Source organism: Chiloscyllium plagiosum, unplaced genomic scaffold (genome assembly GCF_037043375.1).
Source record: "Chiloscyllium plagiosum isolate Xiang-an unplaced genomic scaffold, Cpla_swu_hap1 HiC_scaffold_6, whole genome shotgun sequence".
Classification (NCBI taxonomy): Eukaryota; Metazoa; Chordata; class Chondrichthyes; order Orectolobiformes; family Hemiscylliidae; genus Chiloscyllium; species Chiloscyllium plagiosum.
Window position 1 is genome coordinate 102,737,746 of NW_028270144.1, and position 18,964 is coordinate 102,756,709.

An 18,964-nucleotide genomic window follows, 5' to 3' on the forward strand; every position below is an offset into this window, starting at 1 on the left:
ATAAACCCTTCATCAGCAAGCTGCAGGTCAAGATGAACATTTTGAGGACACAGCTTCAAATCCCACTATGGCATTTGGTAGAATTTAAGTTCTATTATCAAATAAATCTGGAATTTAAAGCTAGTCATGGTGCCATAATATGATTGACAATTGTCATAAAAATTTCATCAAGTCCACTGATATCCTTTAGAGAAGGAAATATGTCATCAACGCCGATATGTAACTTCACACCAACATTAATGTAGTTGACTCTTAACTGAAATTGTCTCAGAAGCCAGTCAGATCAAAGGCAATTAAGGATAGGTAATAAATGCTGACCTTATCAGCAGCCCGTGAAACAAAGTTAATTCTCCCATAAGCACCCTGACCAACCAGAGTCTGTCTGCCTGATCTGAGAACTAAAATTGACAGTTAACTGTTTCTGCTGCATCTTCATGCCAACAATAATCCAATCAGCACCCTCTTTTCATGCTGTGTAAATTGATGTCCCTTTTTAGAAGTCTATTTTTTCTTACATCTTAGTCTTGATGAGTGAGTCATAGAATCATAGAGATGGACAGCACGGAAACAAACCCTTCAGTCCAACCCGTCCATGCCGACCAGATATCCCAACCCAATCTAGTCCCACCTGCCAGACAAAAAGCTGCAATGTCTTTGTCTCTTTTTAGCATTTTGAGAAAACTCTTGGCTGCACAGTGTCCTCCAGATTCCAAGCTCCCACAGAATCCATTCGGAGTATTGTGCGCAGTTTGGGCCCCATTTCTCAGGAAGGATGTATTGGCCTTGGAGCATGTTCAGAGGAGGTTCACGAGAATAGTCCCAGAAATGAAAGACCTGACATTTGAGGAATGTTTGAGGACTCTGGGTTTATTCTTGATGGAGTTTAGAAGGATAAGGGGAGATTGGTTTGAAACACACTGAATGCTGAATGGCTTGGACACAGTGCATGTTGGGAAGATGTTTCCATTGGTAGGAGAGACTAGGACCTGAGAGCAGTAAAGGGAAGACTTTTTAGAGAATGGAGATAAGGAGATAAGGAGAAACTTCTTTAGGCAGAGAGTGGTGAATCTATGGAATTCATTGCCAGGTCATTGAGTATATTTAAGAGCAAGATAGATAGGTTCTTGAGTATCAAAGAGATCAAGGGTTATAGGAGAAAGCAGGAGAATGGAGTTGTTGAATGGCGGAGCAGACCTGATGGGCTGAATGGCCTGATTTCGGCTCTTTTGTCTTATGTTCTATAGGGAATACCTTTAAGAAAGATCTTTTCACTTATATAACTATATATTCACCTGTACTGTCCAAATGTCTGCTTAGTCCAATTTTCCAGTGAGGTGCTGATGTAGTTATCCAAAGTCGATGCAGTGAGGATTTACGAGGAGATGTTGCTCTTCCCTCAGGACTGCTTGGGTCATCTCCCTGTATCAACAAACTGTGTGCCTGCAGTCAGGTACTCCAGAAAACCATGGAGCTAGCATCTGGGCAACGCAGGCAAAGCTCCAGAGACAGTGCTCAGGAGAGCTCTAGGGTAGGATATTAGACCTGGGACAGCCACAGATTAGGTATGTGGATGTGATGTCGTAAAGTGACTGGCATCTACAAAAGCTGATCTTTCTCTAGATCTTCTCTGCAGCTGTAACACTATATTCTGCATTCTGTTCTGTCACCCTGATGTACTTAGGTAAGGTATGATTTGTCTGGATAGCACCCAATACTTTTCACTACACTCAGTCAATGAATAATGTTAAATTGAGCTCAGAATGGCCTCCCAGGGAGCTGGTCCAATGTTAGCTGACAGAAACGTGTCACTATCGCTCAGTCCCCCTGGTAGTGGAGGAGGTTGTCACATGTCTCTCTCGCTTGTTGGATGATACCCCTCCAGCTGTGCCTCTCCCAAGCCATCTTCTTTTTGACTGAAGATATACAGGACACAGAAAAGAATTGTGCTGTGAGACATTGCATACTGTAACGAACCATCCAAACATCTCATTCTCAACATCAGGAGCCCTGTGCTCAGCTTTGCAATGGCCCTAGTGGAAGCCATCTCTGTCATCCGTCTGTGGATTGCTACCCATCACCAGGTTTTGTGGGTGGGGGGTTAGTCTTGGAACTGTTGCCAACCAACAATCACTTGTGTGTGCCAAGGAGGGTCTTGGCAGGGGGTGTTGGATCTGAAAAATGCAGGCACCTGGGAACAATCCAGAATATGGGGGTTACGACAGCTCCCTGGATAACATCTGCAGATCTGGCCTATCTGGCTGGTATGGTCACAGAAGATCTGCATGTTCATGAAGTGAAAGCCTTTCCTCTTCATGAAGACCGCTGGCTGCTGTTAGGGCACTCTGATGGCCATGTGGGAACAATAGATTGCAGCAGACTCCTGTAGAAGATCTCTTCCCCCTCTCCTCCTCCTAACTCACACAAAATAAAAATGAAATCTCTTCCCACTTTGCAGCCAGCCTTTTGAACTTGAAAGACTATTCGATGGAAACATGATGGGATTCAGTTTGTTCATTCGGCTGTTGGAGTACCTGTTGCCACCATCACTCAGGAGTTTCTGGCCACTCTGTTCTTTTCTCAGCAGTTCACCATCACTGTTGTTACTATGGCCTTACATCTTCCACACTTATTGTGGAGGCTAGATTGTCACAACTCAGGTACCCCATCCCCAACAACAGGATCCCCCTCACAACTGAGGCACCACTGCCCTGGAGGAACCATACTCCAAGCCCTTAGCTCCCAAATTTCATATTCACCTGCTCTCTTGGCAGTGACCAGTCTGTTAACTGAGACAAAGACATGAATTGGCCTCAGTATGGATAATGCCCTGGACAATCCTTGAGATAACTTCCTAATCCTGAACTAACAGCAGCCCAACAATCTTCATTCAGAATGGAGCCCATCGGAGTAAATAACTCAAAGAACATATGGAGTTTAAGTCCTTGGATTGACTGAACATTGGCTCTTGGATTGATTGGAACACACTGCCCACCCCCAGGCATCCAGACCGGGCACAGCAACAGGGCCTGTGATTTGTGTCCAGGCTTCACTGTGGTTGACTGCATTTGAAGAAATGATGGTGCAAGTGACCGTAGACAACATTGAAATCCGTGTCATTATAAGGTCACTATGAGATAGGTGAAAAAGTGGAAAATGCCAGGATGATACCTGCTGCTGTGGAGTTTCTCGATGGTGTAGAAGTTAATCAGGAAGGTGAAGGTAATTCCGGTGAGTTGTGGTTTAAAATCAGATATAAATGCATGCAGAAAGGTTTCGTGACCCCCTACTGTCATCCCACCCCTGCCTGAATGGGGAGAACTTCATCACTGCCGTTCATCTCAGCAGCAAGAGTCTGATCTGCCACAATGTGCTCATTTCAGTTCACCCATTCATTATTCTTCTCACCCCGTCTGCAGCCTGAAAATCCCAGTTTGGATTCCGGTTTTGGGGGGTGTGGGGAGGTGGATGGAGGTGGCAAATGATCCAGCAAAGTGCAACCGCTGCTGAGGAAAATACTCCACCACGGAGATATCTTCATCTGTGGAGCTGCTGAGAAGGGAAAAGAGAAAAGGATGAGACTTAGAGGCTGGTCACTAGCAGTCACCAGATATCTCAATGCAGCTGAAGTAGTGAGGCTCACGCAAGGATCAGAGACCTTCTTTAAAGAAGCCAACACACTATTCTAACAATGCCAGCAGGGACCTCTGATTTCCATGAGGCAGATTTCCCTTCCATTTCCTCCTCTCCCTCACAGCCTTCACCACCTGGCACAAGTTGTTTCTGACCAGTGCAGAAACGCTGGGCAGAAGAGTCTTTTTCTGTGCTGTGAACCTCAATGACTCTATAACACACCTGACCACCTCTCTGTTTTATGGCCTTATCCTCCTTAATCTCTTCAGCTCATTCAGTACTCTCATTCTCTTCTCAATTGGTAGCTGTGTGCAGAATTTTTTCCTGAAGAAGGGCTAATGCCCGAAACGTCGATTCTCCTGTTCCCTAGATGCTGCCTGACCTGCTGCGCTTTTCCAGCAACACATTTCCACCTCTGATTTCCAGTCTGGCAGGTTGGAGAGTTTTATAAATTTGGTTGCACCTCCCTCGCATTGGGTGTTGCCTTGTCCAGCAACGAAGGATGGTAAAATATCACAGATATGGGATTTGTGTTTGTCATGCAGGAGCAACGGGGAGTAAAACTAAATACAAACAAGAGAGAATGGAATGCACCTAGAACATTACAGCGCAGTACAGGCCCTTCAGCCCTCGATGTTGTGCCGACCTATGGAACCAATCTGAAGTCCATCTATCCTACACTATTCCATTTTCTTCCATATGTTTATCCATTATGAAACCACTTAAATGCCCTTAAAGTTGGCGAGTCTACTACTGTTGCAGGCAGGGCATTCCATTCCCTACTACTCTCTGATTAAAGAAACTACCTCTGACATCTGTCCTATTTCTATCACCCCTCAATTTAAAGATATATCTTCTCGCACTAGCCATCACCATCCGAGGAAAAGGGCTCTCTCTGTCCACTCTATCTAACCTTCTGATTATCTTATATGTCTCAATTAAGTCACCTCTTAACCTTCTTCTCTCTAGCGAAGAATGTAAAGTGTAAAACACATCAGCAATTCTGCACACAGCTACCAATTGAGAAGAGAATGAGAGTACTGAATGAGCTGAAGAGATTGAGGAGGATAAGGCCATAAAACAGAGAGGTGGTCAGGTGTGTTATAGAGTCATTGAGGTTCACAGCACAGAAAAAGACTCTTCTGCCCAGCGTTTCTGCACTGGTCAGAAACAACTTGTGCCAGGTGGTGAAGGCTGTGAGGGAGAGGAGGAAATGGAAGGGAAATCTGCCTCATGTTGTTGAGAGAGGTAAAGACTTGGAGCTGTGCATATCCTAGCTTCTCTTTTAAGGTGCTTGAAGTTCTTCCAGCGCTGCCCTGAGGTCCTGAAGCAGGTAATTTCAGCAATCTCTTAATACCCCTGATGAACAGGGTTTAGAGACCAAGTTCCAACTGGCTGAAAAGAAAATCTCTATCCAAACACTAACTTCTTGCAGTCAGAATGCTTATTGTGAACACTCACCCGTTTTTTCTGGGAAACCTCAGAGGAACTGGGGACTTGTCTACAACTCAGGCTATTTCAGTCTTGTGTCACTGTTCCTTAGGTGAAATGGTGCTGAAGGGTAATGAAAACTTGCATTAAGAATTGTGTCATGGCTCCGTTTTTAAAAAAATTCACTAATGGGGAGTCACTGGCTAGGCTGGCATTTATTGCCCATCCCTAATTGCCCTTGAGAAGGTGGTGATGAGCTGCCTTCTTGAACCGCTACAGTCAATGTGCTCTAGGTCTCTGGATTAACTACCAGAAGTGGTGCTGACAGAATAGCTACGTTTTTCTCTTGTGTCGGTGAAACCGAATCTGTATCATTTTCATAACGTTTGGGATTTAAAACATCCTGATCCTGTACTCTGTGGCAGAGGCTGAGCCCTGAATTCAGTTAGTTAGCGTTCTGTCAAATTCCAATCAGTGTTCAAATCAACATTTTAGTACTGAAGGATGACCATTATTCCCGAATAGTGGAACTCTACAGCTGGTTGCACTGAGTGAAATTCCTAGTTGATGACATGAGAAAAAAACATGAGGCAAATTTTCAGTAATAACTAACCTCAGTGCCATCTACAAAAGAAAAGAAAAATAAGTGGCTGGGCTATAATGTACAAAATAAAAACACATGTAACCCAGGTAACAGCAGTGGAGGAAATGATGTCTTAATGGTGCCAAATAATTACACATCAGGCACTTGGCTTTCGGTATATTTGCATAGAACATGTAGAAAGTAAAATTCCAGAGCGTGAGCTGCCAAAGGCAAATTTTATTTGAAATATCACAGATCACTTAAAGAGAAATTTGACTGTCCATTTTGAGCCTCAAGACAGGCAGCAGAAATTGAAACTGAAGGAACCCCTCAGGAGTCTCATTAGCACCACAAATCTAATTGATGCCATATTAAAATGGGATGGAACTGAACAAGGAATATGTTTCTCTGAGTCAGTCATATTGCTATTGTATTAGGCACAGAGGAACTTGGATCAAATTTAGGACCATTAATCAACATTTAGGCATGAGAAAGTGTAGCTAATATTCTGCAAGCTGGGTCTGAACCTGGCCTCAAGGAACCTAACTAATAGTTCTTAACAGCATTGCCCAAAAAGTGGCCACAAAACATCTCGCATTGTTATATTCATAGAATTAAAAACAACAGGTGTGTACTTCCCGATTGTATAATACAGGTGCCAATGCTCTAACCTAAAATGGCCTAATGTCTCAAGATCAACACTCACCTCTAACTCCTCCACAGTTCCCAAAGAATTTAATGTTCTCCATGTGGGCCCAGCCCATGGTTGGAGAATTAGTGAGAAACTTACATTATTCCATGGGGGAGGCCCACCAGATTTATATGCCTGTCTGGCACTTAAACCAGAGTCAGATCTTAATTGTAATTTAGGAACGGCCAATGGAAATCCCAGCCTGCCGATCAAAGACAGGCAGCTTTCCTTTGCTAGCAGTACCACCAGGATTAGTGGCTGTCAGTGTTGGTACTGCCTGGACTTCACCAGGCATCATCACTGGATCCCTTGAATCAGATGAGTGAATGAGAGTGGGATGGAGGTCAAGAGATACAGGTCACAGGGCGGGATACGGAGGCAAGGGCAGCTGTCCCTTCAATCCCAAAGCCAGGCCCCTGATTGGACAGAGTGCCCGTAAACAAGAACTCTGGCTCAGGAGGGTCCTGGATACCACAATATTAAATTCCAGTCGACTGCGGGATAATTGGTATGAATTGGCTCACTTAGGACATCCCACCATGAGCAGGCAAGTGTTCCTCATGGCAAAAGTGAGGACTGCAGATGCTGGAAATCAGAGTCTAGATTAGAATGGTGCTGGAAAAGCACAGCTGGTCAGGCAGCATCCTAGAAGCAGGAAAATCAAACTTTCGGGCAAAAACCCTTCATAAGGACTGAAGTGTTCCTCATGGAATGTTTTCCATCTCTGGTTTAAATGTAGGAGATTTTCTGCCACTGGGAGACTGACATGTAGACTCTCCCATAATTAATTGGGCCCAGAGACCATGTTTCACCCTGCCACAGGCCTAGATTTGATACCATCCTGTTGTGATTACCATCACAGAATTTTGTTGGTCAAATTATTTGGACAGTTTGTTGTGATACAGTGTATGACAAGGTCGGGTAGATTTTGAATTTGTGTGAGAATTTAATAAGAATGATAGTGAGTTAGCAACCTGTTTTATATTGATTGTTATCCCCAGTGATCATTGGAAATAAAAATAAGTCAAAATGGAATGCTTGTCATCTCTTCACTATTATACAATTTACACTATGGCACAAAATCAAAGTCAGGCCTGATGCCATGCTTTAAAGCTATTGATATCACAGTTTGTGAATTAGGGCCTAGTTTTTCAGTGTGATGAAGTGCATCTTTGCTGTAGTGGAATTGCCTGAAAAAGTTTGGAATCCAAGCCCCACCACAAACCTGGCATCTCTAAGTTTCCCAGGCTGAGATTTGGATGGCAGTCATCATTCTCCTAGTTCCGGCTACTTACATGATTAGCTACTTCCACAGAAATCCGATTTTCAGTTCCCTGGTGTCTGTAAGTTAGATCAAGCGAGGACAGGTCGCTTTCCAGTGAATTCTTTTGGAGAACAAGAGATTTGGAGATCTGACATACATCTATAGATATGATTTCAGGTTACATTGGTGTTGAGAATAAGGGATCTTTTGAAAGTGGGTGAGGTTCCCTTGGGGACTGTTGGTTCTATGTATTTGTTCAGTTGTTAATTCTACATTCTGCAGGCTACAGTCATGAAGTATTGACCTTGTTACTATCTCTTAGGAGACAACAAAGTCTCTTACCTAATGTTAATGTAGTTAGCCAGTCTTACGTTAATGTAACTTGTTATGTTACTATTATAGACTTCTTCCCTATACTCAAGCATGTGCCTCTTCTATTTAAGACTTATTAGTGGTGAATCTTTCAACATTAATACTAGTAAACTTCATAGACTAGTGTTACGAGAAGGGTTAGTGGTGGCAAGTCTATCCAAAGAAAGGCCTGTTACAGTCAAGGTCCAACAATGGGCATCTCTCACAACAAGGTGCCAGTATTATAGACTGCTGCCTGAAGTGCAGAAAACACCAACAATGCAATCCACAGCAATCTGAGAAAGAATAGAAATCTCTTTAGCAAAGAAAAGTGTGTTCCCTCTTTGAGATGAGGGCAGTCTTTAATAAGGAGCAGTGAACCTGGAAGCAGATGCAGCAGCCAAGACAGCAGCTAATCAGATCAGGCTGGAAAAGGTCAAGCTGTCCAGCAGCCTTTCTCCATGTACCAGCTACAAGCATCTCTTACAAGGTGAGGCACTTGCTTTGAAGTGTCATTGTTTTAAAGTAGCTCATGAGATAGCCAATTTGCACACAGTCAAGTTCCCTCGGCAGTAATGTGATCGTTGCCAGATCATGCAATTCTTAGTGATGTGGGCTAATGGATAAATGTTTGGCTGGGAAATGGAGAGAACACTTCTGTCATTTTTCAAATTTGTGGCATGTGGTCTTTTTCATCTGCCACAGAGAGAGTAGCTGGGACTTTGATTTAACATCTCATCCAAATGTAATATTGAACTTTCAAAACCAGTTGGATGTCAGCGAAAAGGAATTAAAACAGGGAAAAGTTAGGAACTCCACAGCACTAAGATCTTTGGGAAGTCCATACTGCAATTATTTTTCATACAATGTGGATTTAAGGGAAAGGAAGATGATACAGATCATCTTGCCCTCTTGGACAAATTGACCACAGTGAAAATGATGCTGTCAGATGTTTAAAAAGAAAACAGTGTATGCTTTATTTCATCCTGTAACAAACTTTTACCTCCTCATGGTCAATTTGCAAACCTTCAAATACATTACGACCAGAAATTTGTAATGGTGCCCAATCTAAAATACAAGGTATAGCTGCAATAAAACAACTTACATTATTCATGGAGTTACTGAAGGAAGCACAGATTTTCTCTGTAAATGAAAATGAAAATTGAGCGTGATAATAGACAGCATTTATATATGGAAGTTTATTTAAAAGGATTCTTTTAATATTCAATTGAAATTGATGGCTTAATTAATAAAAATAAGTGTTTTGAATTGAATTGAATTGAATTGAATTTATTGTCACGTGTACTGAGGCACAGTGAAAAGCTTTGTCTTGCGATCAGGCAGATCACATAGTTAAATAGCTTAGATAGCAAATATTAGGTAAACAGTGGCAAAAAACAAAAACACAGGTACAGGCAAATGTTAAGAGTTTGTGAGTCCATTCAATATTCTAACAACAGTAGGGTAGAAACTGTTTCGAAACCGGCTGATGCATGTGTTCAGGCTTCTGCACCTTCTCCCCAATGGTAGAGGTTGAAAAACATCGCCAGGGTGTGATGGATCTTTAAGAATGATGGCAGCCTTTCCTTGACAGTGGGCCTGGTAGATGGATTCTATAGATGGGAGATTGGCCTTTATGATTATCCAGGCTGAGTTCACTACTCCCTGTAATCATCTCCCATCTTGAATGGTACAGTTCCATACCAGGTAGTGATACATTCAGACAGAATGCTCTCGATGGCGCACCTATAAAGGTTGGCAAGGATATTCGCCGTCATGCCAAATTTCCTCAGCTGCCCGAGGAAGAAGAGACGTTGTTGGGCCTTTGTAACCAGTGCATCCACATGAAGAGTCCAAGAAAGCTTGTTGTGAATGACCACTCCCAGAAGCTTGATACTCTCCACTCGTTCCACTTCTGTGCTGTAAATGTGTAGAGGGGCATAAGTAACATCCTGCCGAAAGTCAATAAGGAGTTCCTTGGTTTTACCAGCATTGAGAGCTAGGTTTTCCAGGTCTTCCAACTCCCATCTGTAGTTGGTTTTGCAACTGAGGAATGTATTTGAAAAAACTAGTCTTTCTTTGACAAGCTATTCTAAGAGGAAAACATTAATTATAGAATTTGCAATTGGGCCTTTGTGGTGTAGTGGTGGTGTCCTTATCTCTGAAGTCCTGGGTTCAAGGTCCTTCCTGCTCCAATGGTTTATCATGGTATATCAGAGCAGAATGATTAAAAATGCCTAGAATTTGTAAGTTGTAGTAAACCTCATAATAACTGAAGCATTAACTGTTACTTCCCCTCTTCATAGACATTACTTGATTGTTGGATTTTTCAGCATTTCTATCTTTATTTCAAATATCCAGCAGTGCAGCTGCTGTATGAGGTCTGAAAGTGTTAATCCTGATAAATATCTTAAGCAGTTCCCATTATGATGATGATACAGGTTTGTTGGAAGAACAACTAACGATCTTGAAAGACTAAGATATACCATTTTGGACATCCTCATAGGCCCATCACATGAATGCAATTTGTGCATAGTTGCTATCATGCATTAAACTACATCTTGTTTAGATTCCTGACCTCTTTGTGTTAGGCTACTACGTGGTAACAACCCACTCATTCCAGATATCAATCTAGTACACTTCCTCTGAATCACCTTTAATGCATTTATATTTGTCTTTAACTAAGGAGACTAAAACTGTACACAGTGTTTAAATTGTGATCTCACAATTCTCTGGATAACTGAAGCATAACATCCTTACTTTTATGCTCAATCTCCTCCTTCAAAAAGACGCTATTGGCACCATTAACTTAATCAGGAATTCAGCCAGCAATAGCTGCTAACACACTGCAGTTCAGGCAAAGTCACTGGATTTTAAAACAAAACTCCTATTTTGAATCAAGGAATTGCTTTGTAAAAGTCAAATCCTGTAAAACAAGGGCAAAGCTAACAACTAGCAGGCAAGATCTGGCTTGATTGGTCTTGAAGACCCAGCCTAGCCTCGACTATTGATATTGTTTGAGTACCTAACCTAGCCTTCATTTGATGAGATAGTGAATGCAAAAGCAAGGATGTAGTAATAGGGGAGGCAGTGGTGCAGGGATAATGTCACTGGACTAGTAATGTAGGACAAAATCCTTGAGTTGTGGGAACATAGGTCTGGTTCCTACCATGACAGATGGTGAAATTGGAATTCAATACAAAAAAAGCAACATAAAAATCTAGCCTCATGGCAACCATGTAATGATTGCCCATTGTTGTAAAAGCCCATTTGGTCTCAAAGTTCTTTTGGAAGGGAAATTACCATTTTTTTCTGGTTTTGGTCTACGTGTGACTACAGACACATAGCAATCTGATTCACTTTTAACTGTCCGCTGAGCAATACAATTTGCCCTGGGCAGCAACCCTCCACATCCCATGAGCAAATCAGAAACTACATAAGAGAGTGGCTCTGCCACCACTGGAGTTTGGCATTCAATGCTGGCTGCCACATTACGCAAAGATCATAATTGTGCAGAAAACCTTTACAAGAATGTTAACAGGGCATCAAAATTTCAATGATGTAGAAAGTCTGGATCGTCTCAGGTTATTTTCCTTCAATCAGAGGAGACTGCTGGGTGACATGATTGATGTATACAAAATAATGAGGAGTTTGGATAAAGTGGACAGAGAAGATTTGTTTCTCCCAGCAGACTTACTAGCTAGGAACCACACATTGAAGGTGTTTGGTTGACTGGCCTATCCTTCTTCTATCATTCTGTGGTTTTAGTTGCAAACAGATATTATTCTTGGACAGCTGAACAGCATTGAAAAATATCTGGAAAGATTTGTTCCTTTTGCCTATACAGTGATGATGATGGTAAGGGTTAACAAGTTATTTTCAAGTGTAAAGAATCCCTAATACACTACAAATCATTGCATCAAGACACCAGATGGCATCATGATGTTCTGCTATAAAGGCAACAACCTTGCATTCAGGATGACTCTCAATGCAACGGAATTAGTGTAATTTGTCCAGTCAGCCTGTTATGTATGTACAGCAATATCAGTGAGCATAGAACCCAGTCTAAGTACAAGTCTATAGTACTATAGCAATGTAACCAATTAGTGTTGCTAATAAACTTCAAGACATCTGTACCACCAAGAACCCAGTCTTTGTGGTATACGTGTTACATGAGCTAATATATAGGCGCAGCACTCACACAATATCACACTAACAGTGGTATTTGACCTAAGAAACCACTTCAGTACTTATTGAACTCAACCAAATATTAACCCTTTCTGACCATAAACAGTAATGGGTTCTTCTGTGTGGTTTGGGAAAGAATCAATGAGAAGTGGAAGGTTTGTTGGAGGTGAGAAACTATTAAAATGGACATTGTCAGATGATTTGTGATGTCTCTGTGATTTCTATCTGGAAAGCAGAATACACACCGTTTCAGTAACGGTAAGGAAAGGGAGAGGGGCTTGGATGTAAGAATGTAACTTGTTGGATTTGTTTGATGTCCGCATGAGATTTTTTCATTCATTCGCAGGATGTAGGCATTACTGGCTAGGCCAGCATTTATTACCCATCCCTAATTACCCAGAGAACAGTTAAGTGTCAATCACATTGCTGTGGGTCAAGAGTCATGTGTAACTCAAACCAGATAAGGACAACAGTTTCCTTCCTTAAAGACATTAATGAGCCAGATAGGTTTTACCTGACTACAATGGTTTCGTTGTCATCATTTGACTCCTAATTCCAGATTTTTATTGAATTCAAATTTCACCATCTGACCGGTAGGATTTGAACCCTGGTCCCCAGAACATTACCAGAGTGTCTGGATTAAAAGGCTCGCAATAATAGTGATTGGCCATCACCTGAATAACAAAAACAATTGTTCGTGCCACTTTAATATAGCTGAAGAAATGTTGGAAATGCCACTGAGAGCATAGGAACTAGAAGCAGGAGTAAGCAATTCAGTCCCTCACACCTGCTCTACCATTTGATATAGTCAATATTGGCCTCAACTCTACTTTCCGGCCCTCTCCCCATAACCCTCTAACCCATTATTAATAAAAAATCAGTCTCTCTCCTCCTTAAATTTACTCAGTGTCCCAGCATCCTCCATGCTCTGGTTAGTGAATTCCACAGATTCGCAACCTTTTGAGAGAAATAATTTCTCCTTATCTCAGTGTTTAATCTGCAATCACTTACCTTAAAACTAAGACTTCTCGTACTCGATTGCCCTAGGTGAGGAAACATCCTTTCTATGTCTACTTTGTCAAGCCCCTATAGCATCTTAAATTATAATTTCAACTGTATCTCCTCTTATACTTCCAAACTCCAGAGTGTTTAGGCCTTAACTGCTCAATCTCTCTTCATAAGACAAACTCCTCATTTCTGGAATCAACCTAGTGAACCTCCTCTGAACTGTCTCTACATTTTCATCTCTCCTCAACTAAGGGAACCAATATTCTCCACAATACTCTAGGTGTGGTCTCACAGTTGCAACAACATTTCCTACTTTTACACTGTATTCCTTTAGCAATAAATGCCAAATTTCTATTTGCCTCCCTAATTACCTGCTCTACTTGGATACCACTTTTCCACAATTCATGCATGGGAACACCCAGATCCCTCTGCACCAAAGCACTCTGAAGTTTCTAACCATTTGGATAATAAGTTCCTTTTCTATTCCTCCAACTGAGTGGATAACCACACAATTATCCATGTTAATATCCAAACACTAGCTCATTCATCTAAGCTATCCATATCCATTTCCCACCTATTTCATTGTTATCTGCAAGTTTGGGTACCGTTATTTCTATCCAGGCATCCAAGTAATAATATAGATTGTAAATAACTGGGGCCCCAGGACTGAATAGCATAAATTATGAAGTGTTTATATGTCACAGTCAAGGTCATTAATTAGGCTGTGGAGGCTGGAATGGGTATAGTGGGATAGGAGTGGGTGTGGAGCTGGGAGGGTGGACTTGTGTCAATTTTTAATAAGCTCTCGCCTGGTTTTTTGCCAGTTTTCCAGGCTGGCATATATGCAAACATGTACAGCCTCAACCCTGCCCCAAATCCAGTTGTATCCTGACTCTGTAAATCTAAAAAGCTGCAAGGAATCCAGCTCAATTGAAATGAGCCAACAGTAGTTAGGCCTAACTGGTTCTTAGAATAATAATTCTCTAATCTCCTTCCCTCAGCATTCGCACTGAACACCAGTGTACACACTGCTTCCAGGGTCATCTGCAGGTCACTGATTGTATTTCATTTGGCATACTCTCTATCATGCAAACTTGGAAAGTAACACCAGTTCCAGTCTCATGATATTATATCCATGCAATAGTTGCAAAAACAAATAATTTTCAAAGAAGGAAAAGCTACATTTTCAAATGACACACTTTGAATTAAAAACTGTTCTGCAAGAAAGAAATATGGTATAATGTTTCCCCCATTTTTTCTTTGGTTGAGAAATAAAATAGCTGTAGCCAGCAAGTAAATCTGTGGTGAAATAAGGCACACTATTTTAGTAATCCCATATCTAAACATATCTGTTGAGTTTTGTGTTTTTCCCTTTCTTTATGTTTAATAACGAAAATCTATCCGTAAAGCATTGTACACCTCTGTGGGGTGGCACATTGGCTCAGTGGTCAGTACTGCTGCCTCACAGCACTGGCCTGGGTTCAATTTCAGCTTTGGGTGACTGTGTGGAATTTACTTGCTCTCCTTGTGTCTGTGTAGGTTTCCGCTGAGTACTTTGGCTTCCTCCACTGTCCAAAGCAGTGCAGGTTAGGTGGAATGGCCATGCTAAATTACCCAGAGTGTCCAGAAGTGGACAGGTTAGGTGGATTTGCCATGCTAAGTTGCCCAGAGTGTCCAGAGTTGGGCAGGTTAGGTGGACTGGCCATGCTAAATTACCCAGCATGTCCAGACGTGGGCAGGTTAGGTGGATTGGCCAAGCTAAGTTGCCCAGAGTGTCCAGAGGTGGGCAGGTTAGGTGGATTAGCCATGCTAAATTACCCAGAGTGTCCAGAGGTGGGCAGGTTAGGCAGATATAGCTGTGGGATAAGGTAGGGGAGTTGGTCTGAATTGGAGGGCTGATGTGGATTTGATGGTGCCAAATAGTCTGCTTCCGCATTATGGGGATTCTGTGATGTGTCTCAAATGCTATTCAGTCTGCCTTGGCTTCACAGAATGGAGTGAAAATCCTATATTCTCTCTGTTTCTTTTAAAAATGTGGGGAAGAAAGGACTTGCTGGACTCAAAGGATAGTTGAGGTTGATCACATTACCATATTTCCAGAAGGTTCTGAAACACCTGTATTGTGAAAACATTTGAGATCTAAAGCTGCCAGAAAGGTCTAGGAGATGAACCGTTTGCCTCCAGCTCTGTAAGTGAAAACATTGTTATTGCAAAATTTTCTTTCACAGATGTGGGCTTCACAAGCCAGGCCAGCATTCATTACCCAGTGGGCAGTTAAGACTCAACCATGTTGCTGGGAGCCCGGAGTGATACGTATGATAGATCAGGTAAGAACCATAGATTTCCTTCCCTAAAGGGGATTAATGAATCAGATGGGAAACAGTCAACAACAGTTTCATGGTCATCATTAAACTCTTAATTCCAGACTTTCATTGGATTCAAATTCCACCACCTACCATGGCAGGATTCAAACCCAGGTGCACAGGGCTTCTGGATATATAGATTAGAGTGGTGCTGAAAAAGCACAGCAGGTCAAGCAGCATCCGAGGAGCAGGAAAATCGATGTTTCGGGCAAAAGCCCTTCACCAGGAATCCATTCCTGATGAAGGGCTTTTGCCCAAAACGTCAATTCTCCTGCTCCTCGGATGCTGCCTGAACTGCTGTGCTTTTCCAGCACCACTCTAACCTAAACTCTGATTTTCAGCATCTGCAGTCCTCACTTTTGCCTCCCGGATGTATAGTCCGGTGATAATACCACAAGGGCACCCCCTACAGTGGGGAAGCTAAAGTTACATTCTGAGCTCAATTCCCTTTCAATTAGCCTGCCAAGATGGACCATCAACAATTGAAATGCAGATCCTTTATCACATGACTGAAATCTGAGCTTGCTGTATTGTTAGGTAAATAACTTGGAATGTCTAAGTTGATTGGTATTTGACCTCCAGAGGGAGAGAAGGACTCCAGGCTGTGTGGCAGCCTGCCTTGCATCTTCTTGTATTTTTTTAAAACCAATTTATGTCATGAAAGTCTCAGGTAATAAAGTCAAATGATGCAAGTTGAACATTGATAGTCAATTTCCACTGTGATAGTGACACAATTTATAAATAGTTTATGAGTCGCATGGTGCTTTGTGATACCCTGTAGGCTTGAAAGGTGCTATATAAATTTATTAGTTTTTTTCCACCATCCTGGATAGCATATATGTTCCTTACTTACAATGAGATTGAGAGAGGAATACACATTAATGCACAGTGTAATCAGCCTTAAATAAATATTTTAGGAGGATCAGACTCTTTCAGAAAAAAAATGAACATAATGTCCTATTTACATATTTGACAAGCTAAGTAATTTCCGAATAAAGCACACAATTTCAGATCTAATGTTAACTCCACCTAATTCAACTTTATTTTTTGTTATTTACCTGTGGGAGGTGGGTGTTGCTGGCTGGCCAGCATTTATTGCCCATCTCTAGTTGAAACTTTATTGCTGGAACAGCACAGCAGGTCAGGCAGCATCCAGGGAACAGGAGATTCGACGTTTCGGGCACAGGCCCTTCTTCAGGAATGAAGGGCATCTCTAGTTGCCCTTGAGAAGGTGGTGGTGAGCTGCCTTCATGAACCACTGCAGTTCACATGTTATAACTTGATTCACAATGCTGTCAGGGAGAGAATCCCAGGATGTTGCCCCAGCAACAGTGAAGGAACACTGATATAATTCCAAGTCAGGATAGTTAGTGGCTTGGAGGGGAACTTACAGGTGGTGATATTCTCATGTATCTGCTGCCCTTGTCTTTCTCAATGGACGTGGTTGTGGGATTGGAAGGTGCTGTCTAAGGATTTTTGGTGAATTTCTGTAATACATCTAACACACTGTTGCTGTAGAGCATCAGTTGTGGGGCCGGTGGACGTTTATGAATGTGGTGTCAATTAAGCAGACTGTTTTGTCATGGATGCTTTCAAGCTTTGAGTGTGTTGTCGATGCTGCACCCTTCTGTACAAATAGGAAGTGTTCCATCACACTCCTGATTTACGCTTTGTAGATGGTGGATAGACTTTTGGGAATCAGGAGTGGAGTTACTCGCCGCAACATTCCTAGTCCCTGACCTGCTTTTATAATCATTGTGTTTATGTGGCAAGTCCAATTGAGTTTCAGCTGAATGGTAATCCCAAGGATGTTGATAGTGCGGGTTTAGTGATGGGAACACCCGTGACCATCAACGGCTGGTGTTTAGATAGAACATCAAACATGGAACAGTTGACTACAGCACAAGTCGCCTTTCAGCCCATGATGTTGCGCCAGACATGATGCCAAATTAAACTCATCCCTTCTGCCTGTCCATGATCTATATCCCTCGCTTATTCAAGTGCTTATCTAAAAGCCCCTTAAATGGCCCTGTCATAGAATCCCTACAGTGTGGAAACAGGCCCCTTGGCTCAAGAAGTTCACACCGGCCCTCTGAAGAGTAACCCTCGCAGACTCTACCCTATTATCCTACATTTACCTCTGACTAGTGCACCTAACCTACATATCTGTGAACACTATGGGTAATTTAGCATGGCCAATTCACCTAAATTGCACATCTTTGGATTGTGGGAGCACCCGGAGGAAATCCACGCAGACACAGGGAAAACGTGCAAACTCCACACAAATAGTTGCCCGAGGCTGGAATTAAACCCAGGTCCCTAGCGCTGTGAGGCAGCAGTGCTAACCACTGAGCCACTGCGTCTAACACTACCCCTGACAGTGCATTCCAGGCACCAACCATTCTCTGTGTAAAAAACTTGCCCCTCATACCTCCTTTGAACTTTCTCCCTCTCACCTTAAATGCATGCACTCTAATATTAGACATTTCAGCTCCGGTAAAAAGATTCTGACTGTCAACTCTATCTACGTCTCTCATAATTTTATAAACTTTTATCAGATCTCTCCTCAGCCTCTGACACTCAAGAGAAAATAACCCTAGTTTGTCCAGCCTCTCCTTATAGCTCATACCCTCTAATCCAGGCAGCATTCTGGTAAACCTCTACTGCACTTTCTCCGAAGCCTCCACATCCTTCCTGTAATGTGGCAACCAGAATTGAACATAATATTCTAAGTGTCTCCTCACCAAAGTTTAATAAAGCTGCAACATTACTTTCTGACTTTTGTACTCAATGCCCTGACCAATAAATGCAAGCAGGCCAAATGCCTTCATTACCACCTTATCTGCATGTGCAGATAGTCTTATTAGAGATGGTCATTGCCTGGCACTTGTGTGGCATGAATGTTATTTGTTTAAAAGTGTGGTGCTGGAAAAGCACATTTGGTCAGGCAGTATCCGAGGACCAGGAGAGTTGACATTTTGACATTCTTGACGAAGAGCTTATGCTCAAAACATTGAGTTTCCTGCTCCTCTGATGCTGCCTGACCGGCTGTGCTTTTCCAGAACCACACTTTTGACTCTGATCTCCAGCATCTGCAGTCCTCACTTTCTCCCTGAATGTTACTTGTCATCTGTCAGCCCAAGCCTGGATATTGTCCAGATCTTGTTGCATTTGAACTTAGACTGCTTCCATATCTGAGAAGTAGCAAATGGTGCTGGACATCATGCAATCATCGACAAACATCCCCATTTCTGACCTTATGAAACAGCTGAAGACAGTTGGGCCTAGGACAGTAGCCTGAAGAAGTACTGCAGAGATGTCCTGGGCCTGAGATGACTGACCTCAGTAACCATAAAGATTTTCTATTTGCCATGAGTCCATCCAGTAGAGAGTTCCCCCACCCCACCCCATATCCTTTGATTCCAGTTTTGTTCGGGTTCCTTGATCTCGCACTC

The 18,964-nt window shown here is 42.3% G+C and overlaps 1 long non-coding RNA gene across 1 annotated transcript in view; it reads right to left on the bottom strand.

Annotated features, from left to right (window-relative positions):
* Positions 1–3,438: 3,438 nt before the first annotated feature.
* Positions 3,439–18,964, bottom strand: part of LOC122550822 (uncharacterized) — a 114,716-nt gene continuing 99,190 nt past the window's right edge. Inside the window, exon 5 of the long non-coding RNA XR_015757472.1 lies at positions 3,439–3,549. This is a non-coding gene — a long non-coding RNA (uncharacterized LOC122550822). The remainder of the gene's footprint in view (positions 3,550–18,964) is intronic.